The sequence below is a fragment of the Rhinoraja longicauda genome, chromosome 33 (genome assembly GCF_053455715.1).
Source record: "Rhinoraja longicauda isolate Sanriku21f chromosome 33, sRhiLon1.1, whole genome shotgun sequence".
NCBI lineage: Eukaryota > Metazoa > Chordata > Chondrichthyes > Rajiformes > Arhynchobatidae > Rhinoraja > Rhinoraja longicauda.
The window spans coordinates 24,191,654-24,203,109 of NC_135985.1; the positions used below are offsets into that span (position 1 = coordinate 24,191,654).

The 11,456-nt window shown below is 41.2% G+C and overlaps 1 long non-coding RNA gene across 1 annotated transcript in view; it reads right to left on the reverse strand.

The window, feature by feature from the left end:
* The window catches only part of LOC144609055 (uncharacterized), a 210,540-nt gene that overhangs the window by 193,481 nt on the left and 5,603 nt on the right, over positions 1-11,456 (reverse strand). The gene's annotated exons all lie outside the window — the stretch shown is intronic.

The window sequence follows — 11,456 nt, forward strand, 5'->3', positions numbered from 1 at the left end:
CCTAGTGAACCTACGCTGCACGCCCTCAATAGCAAGAATATCCCTTCCTCAAATTTGGAGACCAAAACTGCATACAGTACTCCAAGTGCGGTCTCAGTAGGGCCCTGTACAACTGCACACTGCACTCCAGGTGCAGTCTCACTTGAATAACTAGTCTTAAAATGCTGCTCCATAGGTGGTTTATACATTGTGCAGCTTGTTAAACATTTCTCATGTCTGACTTATTTTAGGCAAACTCTCCCTCAATATCATCAAAAAAAGGAGCCAGTCATGAATGTCAGGAAGCCAGGTGGAGTGAATGCCCCACTCTATCACTGGTGCTGAATTGGAAATGATAGCTTCAAATTCATAGGCACAATTGTCAGTAGCAGTTTGACCTGGTGCAACCACATTGAAGCCTCAGCCAAGAAAGCATTGCAAATCCTCTTCTTCCTCAGAAAGCTAAAGAAAATTAACATCTCCGATGTCCCTTAATAATTTCTACCGATGCACCAAAGAAAGCAACACAACTTGGTTTGGCCACGAGACCACGAGACCACGAGATAACTAGATATTGACCACGAGATCAAGATCGCAAGATATTGCAGAGTTGGTAATGCAGCCCAGTCCACCATTCCCCCCCCCCCCACCCCTACCCCCCTCCCCCCCCCCCCCCCACCCCTACCCCCCTCCCCCCTCTCCCAAATGACTTCATCAACACTTCAAGTGTAGAAAGGAACTGCAGATGCTGGTTTAAACTGAAAATAGACACAAAAGGCTGGAAGAACTCATGTACAATACTGCGCTGCCTTGGGACACCAGCCAAAGTATTCAAGGGTCACTCGCACTCCACTCATTGTCTTTCCTCCCATGTCCAATCAGGGAGAAAATACAAAAGCTTGAATGCATGTGGCATCAGATTCAAGAACAACTCCCTCCCCACTGTTGTCACACTGCAGAAGGGCCTGTTGAGAATCAAAGGGGATGCTGGTCAAGGATTTCTCATACTCACACCTTACCCTTTCAAATCTCCATGTCTCCATCTCCCCTGACTCTCAGTCTGAAGAAGAGTCACGACCCGAAACATCACCCATTCCTTCTCTCCAGACATGGATATGCAGGAAATGGATTGCATGCAGATAGATAAGAGATGGTCTTGGCATAATGTTCAGCACAGACATTGTGGGCCAGAGGGCCTACACTTGTGCTGTACCACTCTATGTTCTATGTCTATAACTGGGTGAGCAATGTCATATACACTTTGTGGATTTGGGAATGCTGCTTATTAACAAACAGGTACTATTGCCTTTGAAGGTTAAACAATTTTTAAAAAGCACATGGTGCAGTGTAGAAATATTCATCAAAGAGCTGTCAGAGTTGAGGCCCATTCTGTTGTGAGTTAACTACTTTCAGCCTGTGTAGCTTGTGGTATAATGATATAAGTGGTAACTCTTGCTAAGGGGAATGCCAGTTTGAATCACTATAAAATTAAATCATTGATCTCTAGGTCAGGATGGCAATTATTTTTCTGCCCTTCAATAAGTAACTGCCAACCAACACACTAGGCTTTCATATGTTCTATCTAACCTTGGGTAAGATATCAGATGTCAGCCAGTATCTGTGGGATTGCCGCATGGAAGGAGATTGAAGAATTTCCTTCATTCCTTCCCTGTTCCTGGCTGGCTGAATGTACAGGAACTTGAAAGCTTACAGCACTATAATAATATAATATAATATTCATTTATTGTCATTGCAACGAGTACAACGAAATTAAAAAATAGCCAATCCTGACGGTGCGTACAAACATATATGCAATAAATGCAAAAAACAAATAAATACAATTATATTAAGTACAAAGATTTTTTAACAGTGTTGCGTAGTGCAGAAGGTAGTGTTCAGTTCTCGTATGGCCCTGGGGTAAAAACTGTTCTTAAGTCTGTTTGTTCGGGATTTGATCGACCTGAAACGTCGACCAGAGGGCAGATGAACAAACAGACGGTGGCCGGGGTGGGATGGATCTTTTATTATTTTGCCTGCTCTACTGAGGCAGCGTAGGCTGAACAGGTGCTCCAGGGAGGGCAGTGAGCAGCCGATGATCTTCTGGGCCGTTGTGATGACCCTCTGAAGGGCCTTCCTGTCCTTTTCTGAGCAGCTGGCATACCATGTGGTTATACAGTATGCCAGCACACTCTCGATGGAGCAGCGATAGAAGGACATCATGAGCTTCTCCTGCAGGTTGGTTTTCCTGAGGATCCTCAGGAAGTGGAGTCTCTGCTGTGCCTTCTTTACTGTGGTGATGGTGTTGGTAGACCAGGTAAGATCCTCTGCGATGTGCGTACCCAGGAACCTGAAAGCGGGTACCCTTTCCACACAGACCCCATTGATGTAGAGTGGGTCGTATTCTACACTGGTTTTCCTGAAGTCAATTATAAGTTCCTTTGTTTTGGAGGAGTTCAGGACAAGATTGTTCACTGAACACCATGCTGCCAGCCTTTGGATTTCATCCCTATAGGCTGTCTCATCTCCTTCTGAGATGAGTCCAACCACAGTCGTGTCATCCGCGAACTTGATGATGGTGTGGGGGCGCAGTCGTGAGTGTAGAGGGAGTAAAGGATGGGGCTCAACACACAGCCCTGTGGTGAGCCGGTGCTCAGTGTAATGGTGGAGGAGAGGTGAGGGCCTATTTTGACGGTCTGGGGGCGGTTGGTCAGGAAGTCCTTGATCCATTGGCAGATGGTTTGGGAAAATCCAAGGTCAGAAAGTTTGGTGACCAGTCTGCTCGGGATGACCGTGTTAAAGGCAGAGCTGAAGTCGAGGAAGAGCATCCTCACATAGCTCCCCTGGTGTTCAAGGTGGGTCAGTGCAGTGTGAAGAGCAGTGTCGATGGCATCCCCTGTAGACCTATTTGCTCTGTAGGCAAACTGGTGTGGGTCGAAGGTGGGTGGGAGGCTGGCTTTGATGTGCTGCAGGACCAGTCTCTCGAAGCACTTTGTGATGACCGGTGTGAGTGCTACCGGATGGTAGTCGTTAAGGCCGCCGATGACAGACTTTTTCGGCAGTGGGATGATTGTGGCGGACTTCAGGCAGGGAGGGATGGTGGATTTTAAAAGGGACAGGTTGAAGATTTTTGTGAAGACCTCAGATAATTGGTCTGCACATTCCCTCAGCACTCTGCCCGTCACACCATCGGGGCCTGCAGCTTTCCTGGGATTCACTGCTCTGAGCACGCGCTTAACCTCATACTCCTGCACAGTGAAGGTGTTGCTATCAGGTACTGGAGAGGGTGTTATGTCTGCCACTGCAGCTTTCACCTCGAAACAAGCAAAGAAACAGTTAAGTTCCTCTGCCAGCGAGGCGTCGCCGTCGGCAGTCGTGCGGTTGCTGGTCTTGTAGTTGGTGATGTGCTGGATGCCTTGCCATACCCGCCGTGGGTCATTGTTGGTAAAGTGGTCCTCAATCTTCCTCTTGTAGGACGCTTTGGCATCCTTGATGCCTCTCTTCAGGTTGGTTCTAGCAGCACTGTATAGAGCTCTATCACTAGACCTGAAGGCGGTGTTACGGTCCTTGAGGAGAGACCTGACATCCTTTGTCATCCAGGGCTTCTGATTGGGATACAACCGGATGCTTTTGTCGACGGTGACATTGTCAACACAGTTTTGGATGTAGCAGAGTACAGTTGATGTATACTCCTCCAAGTCCTGATCCTCAAAAATATCCCAGTTGGTCCTTTCGAAGCAATCCTGCAGCTGCGAGGAAGCTCCTTCAGGCCATGTCTTAACAGTCTTTATGGTGACTGGAGCTTTCCTCCTGAGTGGGGTGTATGCTGGAGTTAAGAATATGGACAGGTGATCTGACTGCCCCAGGTGTGGTAGTGGTGCTGACCTGAAACCCTTCTTAATATTTGAATAAACCTTGTCTAGTGTGTTTTTCCCCCTGGTAGCACATCTTATGTGTTGTTCAAGTTTCGGGAGAACTGACTTTAGGTCTACATGATTGAAGTCCCCGGCTATGATGTGGGCTGCTTCTGGATATGTGCTCTGTTGTGAGTTTATTGCACCGAGCAGGTAGCCTAAAGCTGTGCTAGCGTTAGCATTCGGTGGGATGTAGACTGCTGTTACTATAACCCCTGAAAATTCACGGGGAAGGTAAAAAGGCCTGCACTAGGAACAGCACCTTCCTCTTAGTTATTAGGCTTCTGAACTTCTAAGGCTTCCATAATCAAGACTACTGTCTGACTCACCTCTACCCCAATGAGGACATTGGACATAGTCCATGGAGCTGATATGCTACAATGTGCTACAATGCTGACAACTACTGTATATTTTGCATTCTGTATCTACCCCTTGGTCTTTTTCTTGAACTTGAGTTTGACAATTGTATTTATGTACGGCATATCTGATCTGATCGGATGGCTTGCAGAATAAATCTTTTCACTGTGCCTCAGAACATGTGACAATAAACCTAAAATGTGGGTTTTGTGAAATGTTATTTTCACAAATTAAGACATCAGCTAAAACCTTCTGATTGGAAATTCCATCTTCATAAGTATGTCATGAGAAGCACACTACAAAATGAATGCTATAATTAATTATGTTAAATTATTCACAAAATATCTCTCCATAGGTAAAATATGGTAAATGGCATAGTTTATTGATTCTTGTCTAAACAATGAATTCTATGTGAACTATGTAGCCTATATTATATATGTAGGCTAATATATAATATTGGGCATAATTATTGGACAGTATATTTCTGTGGGTTGTTTTTCATACCCAATGTGCTATTGACTCTTTAGTTTAGTTTACTTCAGTTTAGTTTATTTACTGGTGGTTATTATTGAAGGTCAGGTTAAATACTGCTCCCAAGGACTTTTCAAGTTGTCCAGCAATGGAATATCCTAAACAGGCAATGTTTTCACAGCTTCCATACCGTATGCAAGTTCACAATAAAAAAATTACATTTTTCTTTTAAGTCTAGAAACAATGGTACATTTTTTATATTCACACATTTATTTTATATTGATGGAAATATTCTTCTGAAGAATGGATGGATGGATGGATGGATGGATGGATGGATGGATGGATGGATGGATGGATGGATGGATGGATGGATGGATGGATGGATGGATGGATCGGTCGGTCGGTCGATCGATCGATCGATCGATCGATCGATTGATCGATTGATTGATTGATTGATTGATTGATTGATTGATTGATTGATTGATTGATCGATCGATCGATTGATTGATTGATTGATCGATTGATCAATTGATTGATTTATTGATCGATCGGTCGGTCGGTCGGTCGGTCGGTCGGTCGGTCGGTCGGTCGGTCGGTTGGTCGGTCGGTCGGTCGGTCGGTCGGTCGGTCGATCGATCGATCGATCGATCGATTGATTGATTGATTGATTGATTGATTGATTGATTGAAGGATATAGCATGGAAACAGATCTTTTGACCCAACAGTTACACACTGACCAGCAATCACCCTTTCACAATAATTCTGCATGATCCCATTTATGCATCCACATCACACACTTGGGGCAATTTACAGAGGCTACATGATCTACAAACCCACATCTTAGGGGTGTGAGAGGAAACTGGAGCAGTTGGGAGAAACCGGGAGAGAACAGGGAGAACGTGCAAACACCACACTGACAGCACCCGAGGTCAGGATTGATCCCAGGTTGCAGGATACACAGCTGTATCACTGTGTATATTTTTGTTATGCAGCATCATATATATTTTCCAGATAATAATTACATTACGCCATTCATTCAGAAAATTATCTGCTCCCAACTTGACAGCTCCCAATGTGGGCTAACTAAAATCAAAGCCTCCAATGCAGAAAACACTACACATGCATTCCATCTAAGTTGCTTTCTAAACATGGCCAAAAAATAAAATTGCAAAACATCAAATTGAAGCATTATTGATGAGAAATAAAACATGTTTTTCAAACGAGGAATAGATACAATGATGTTTCTGAAGAAGTGTATCATTATTTTTTAAATCTACAGATATCTAAAGATCATTATTTTGAAACCATGGGTATCAATAGAGTTAGACATTCTCCATGACAACTTCCATGAGGTGGACAGAAGATTTGTGCACAGCATTAATGCAAAAGCCAATTTATATTTTTGCTACTGTGAAAAATTGTGCTCTGAATTCCAGTGTTGTGTAATACTATAGAGATGTGATAACCGATATTAAAACGGCTGAATATCTGGCTGCAACTAGTTAGGAATGAGTGAAAGCAGACAAATTTCAGAAAGAAGTGTTGAGGAATACAGTGTTCTCAATTGTGCCAATGGATCAGTGAGGAAACAGTTAGTATCATCAACACAAAGTCTAACATTTCTTACTTTGGTTTCAGACATTTTAATGCAAAGGAAGGAGCTGAAACCCAATTGATGGGGTAACAGAGGAAGACCAAGATGAATTTCAGACCTCAATTAGTTCATTTCGGCCAGTGAATGAGGAAGGCACAAGGAAAAACAGTATTCAGAGACCAACAATAACATGCTGTTCCATGGTATTATCAAATTCTAAACTAAAGCATCCCAACATATTTTGGAAGAATCTGGTTGGTAAGATTTGATATTAATTCACAATAATGTGGTAACAGGACATGTGCACAAAAACTTTGTAAAAACATTAACTTTAAGAAGTATCCTCAAGGAGGGAAAGGTGAAAACTTTGAGATTATTAGCAATTAATCTCCAGAACTTGGATGGAGAAAATTGAGGATTGGAGCAAACTGGAGAAAACTAGACCTCAGAGATTTATAAAACTGTAGGTGGTTACAGTAATTGAGATGGTTAAGGACATGGACAGGACATCTTGCTGGACCTGGAGATAGGTTGTGATTTCAAATAGAGGGTTCACTGGTGAATGGAACTTGGCACAAGTCAGGGCACAACTTGTAAAATTCAGTTTAGCTTATTTATTGAGAATGGAAGAAACGAGAACAGGTGGGAGAGCATTGAACATCTATCTAGATGCAATAATAGCAATGTAAGTGAATGAAATTGTTCAATGGCCTGCAAAGAGCATGTTTCATTTTCCTCCTGTCTATAATTCAAGTATGGGGATTGACTACAGAGAATGATTTTTTGTCTTTAAGTCGGCATTGGAAGGTAATAATTTGTAAAAATGCAAACGGCAAACAATTGAAATGTTGTTTGTTTTTTATTTAAGATGTGTTCAGTCAAAGGGAATTGGAATACTTTGTTGCTTTGTGGCTATGAATTTGAAACTTCTTACTGGAATTACTGAAGGCAAGGTCAATTCTATTGATAATATTTTACAGTGCCTGCAGTGCCTACTGTAGTTGAATCTGTAATACATTGTATTGGGATTCAGGGCTTTAAAATCTACTCAAATTACCTGAGAATAAAAGTCTTGTATATCACGTTGATATGATACAGTGAGAGTATTGAAGGTCAGTCATTCAGCTGAGCAGATAAGATGAAGTTTCATCGGCCTTTTCAGGTGGACGAGAAATATTCTACGGCCTATTTTAGAGATAAGCAGCGAGGGTAATCTTGGCGCACTGGCCAATAATTAGGTGCTTAAAATTAGATGATCCCATAAATGTCCATCACACTTCCTGTTGTGGGAAGTGCAATATGCAATACTCCTGCTCAATAATCAATACGCTTCAAAAGTCCTTCATTAGCTGTGAAGCTCTATGAGGCATTTTTAAAGAGCCACCAAAGGCTCGATGTGAAAATAAACTTTTTTTCTCTTTTAAATCATTTGTCAATTTTAGTTATCTTTTTAACTGTAGATCATTGTAAGAACAGTGTAGGACATACAACGCAATAATCTCAGCCTTGGATTAATGTTCACAGGAGTGATAATTGTAAAATGTCTCCATATAGAGAGAGGCAAGACCATCATGTGGAGACAGCTTAATTTTCCTATCCTTTAACCAATTGCAACTCATCTGTGCCAATTTATATTAATCACAAGCAGATCATTTACATTTTGAATTGTTTTCAACATATATTTCATCTATCAAATCTATCGTATGGCTCTTTTGCCAATGTTACCTTGCTGTTCCTTTTCTTATTTCAAAGCACCTCAGTCTGTGGAAATCCCTTCTTACTTCAGTCCATTAGCTTTGAAAACTCTAGTTTTATATTATCTGAACCATGGTTACATTCATTCGAAACATAGAAATGAACCATTTGATGGAGCTTAAACTCTACATGAACTCTTACATGCATCACTTCATCCATATCTATTCTCGCATACTACATGTGTAGGAAGGAACTGCAGATGGAACACCAAAGATAGATACAAAATTAAAGTTGTCTATGACTTAAAAATGCGAATTGTATGTATAATATGCATTTATCAAATAAACTCAGCGGGACAGGCAGCATCTCTGGATAGTAGGAATGGGTGGCATTTTGGGTCGAGACCCTTCTTCATACCTCACACATATTTGATTTACTTGTTTGATCTTTATGCATTCTGCAATGGTACAAAGGCCCATTTTTGCATTATTGCTAAAAAATACTAGATGTGACCCCCCCCCCCCCCAACCACCACCTCCCCTCCCCCGAATCTCATTGAAATCTAATAGACAGTCTCCAGATTTCAGAAGTTTTGGAGTTTTCAGTTGCTGAATATTTTTGCCTCTATGGTTTTGCAAACACTGGAAACATAAATTAATGAACTTACCTAGCCCATTTGCAAAGTTACTGGATGTAACTTTCTTCCTCCAATATTATCATATCATCATATCATATATATACAGCCGGAAACAGGCCTTTTCGGCCCTCCAAGTCCGTGCCGCCCCGTACATTAACACTATCCTACACCCACTAGGGACAATTTTTACATTTACCCAGCCAATTAACCTACATACCTGTACGTCTTTGGAGTATTGATATTGATGTTGAATATTGAATTTGATATTGATATTGATATTGATATTGAATATTGATGTAACTATCAGTCTGAAGAAGGGTCTCGACCCGAAACATCATCTATTCCTTTTCTCCCGAGATGCTGCCTGACCCGCTGAGTTACTCCAGCATTTTGTGTCTACCTAACTATCTAAGATGCTCACTTCAAGCCGGAAATCTTTTTCTACTGAGTTCACATTTGGAAATGTTGTTAATGTCCTCGAACTGTAAGGCTAATATAAATTGGCACCAATTCACATTTTGCCAAGCCTTCTTTTCAATGAAGAATTTGTCTTTTTCAAAGCCGCTATTTATTTTCAAAAATGAGATTTCTGCTAATTAAACCCAATTATATTAAGGAAATGCCCCCTTTATTATAATTTCCAATGTATAATATGCATTTATCAAATAAATTAAGTCAGTTTAAACAACTTTCAGAAGTTAATAGGATAATAAAACCACATGTGTATTCTTAAAGGTAAAGGCAAGCCATAAAAATGATATGTATGTCTCTGAAAGTGGCATTGCAAAATAATAATCTATATGCGCCAGTATTTTTGTTATCCTGGTGCATATTGTCACAGCAGGCTGGGTTTAATCTATTTAGCTAATCTGATTTTGTTTATGTGTTTGAGTCATCCTTTTCGATGTAAAGATTTTTCGAATACATCTTATTTTAATCACATATTGTAATTTGGTCTGACATTTTCGAGCATCAGTTGCAGATGACTTTCTGCAGGATCAAATTACAGATGTCAGCACGAGGGGGCACAGGATCCAGATTTGCACTCAGACAGAAAAACAAAAACAAAAAGGAAGTCATACTTCGGAACCTTAGGCTGCCTGACTGTCATGATCACCCATCTCCTCACCAAATTATGAGTCATTCACGAAACAGTGGAAATCCCACAGGCTAATAATCTTCTGCAAGATATGTTCAAGAACGACAAAAAATAGTGAATTGGTATTAATAAATTGTTCCGCCAAATATTCTTGACTCCATTGTTCATCGCTTCATTGTGTAGAGCCCAGATGTTAAAACCATCAACAAAATTTATATAGGCAATAGGTGCAGGAGTAGGCCATTCAGCCCTACGAGCCAGCACCGCCAGTCAATGTGATCATGGCTGATCATTCACAATCAGTTTGATGAAGACTTAAACTTAATCATATAACAATTTAATTTAAGGAATAAATTTAGACACTAAGGTGGAAAAATAATGCTAACTGTTTCACATATTATATATATATATATATATATATATATATATATATATATATATATATATATATATATATATATATAACCTACACTCCAGTACCAGTGGATCGTTTTGTTGTTGACGTCGCAGTAATAACTAGAATCCTTACACACCCTAAATCACTTGCTTTTGTGAAGCTGACAAAACGTTCTAATATCTGTTTATTATGAATTGGACAACGAGGTAAACGAAAAGAAAGACGCTTAGTTTACAGATCGGGCTGTATAGAGATTTTATTTTTGAGGGGGGGGGGGGAGGGTGGAGAAACAGATGTGTGTACAATTGATTGTAAATGGTTATAGAAAAGGCAATTTGCTTGGAAGAAAATGGGCCTAAGTGCCTAGAAAAAGGAGAATTGTGGTGATCTAAAGGGAGCATTGTGGGGGACGCTATTGAGTTACTGTACACAGTACTCAAATGTAATCAGGCTAGCAGGTGCATTAGCACGACCACAATGACTGCAGACGAACAGGCAGCATTGACAGTTAATGGAGCTCCTTCTGCACACACGCACAACGACTCTCTCTGGCCGGGGGTGTGGCAAGCAAGGCGACAAATTCAACCTCAACAACTACGCTCTTTAAACGCTTTTAAATACATTTGCAGCGGTAGAAATGAGAATGCAATCAAAGCGCCCGTGCATCAGATCAGTCCGAGGAAATGTTCAAAGACTGTTTGGATAATTGAGTGATTTTTTGCTCTGCCTTTAGTGTTGATGTGAATTGCCCTGTTCCTTCTCACGGCTTAGATACCCACCCCCCCCCCCTCCCCTCCCCCTTCCCAACTATGGAAACTATATTTTCCTCAACGCGCTTTCACCATATCGCATGCCCCTTAACCCATGAGGCGCCGTGATGGGGGCTTCTCGCAGTTGAATAGAAACAAAGGGCTCAAGGCTTTCAGTAAAACAAACAAGTGATTCTGGACTAGACAATAGTCCAGAAGGGACTGATGAAGTGTGAAGAAGGGTCTCGACCCGAAATTCACCCATTCCTTCTCTCCACGGATGCTGCCTGTCTCGCTGAGTTACTCCAGCATTTTGTGTCGATCTTCGGTGTAAACCAGCATCTGCAGTTCCTTCCTAAACACTAGACAATAGCACGATCAGCATCATCAGCTCGCAGCCCAGCGTAACCTTCAACTCGCCTGAATCTTAACCTTGAACTTAACTCTTTAATTTACTTTAGTCACTGCCCATTATCAGGATGTTCGGTTCATAATTTAAATATATACATTTTACCTCAGCTGATCAGTATCCTGCCTAATAAGTATTGAACGCCACTGTCTCTTGTT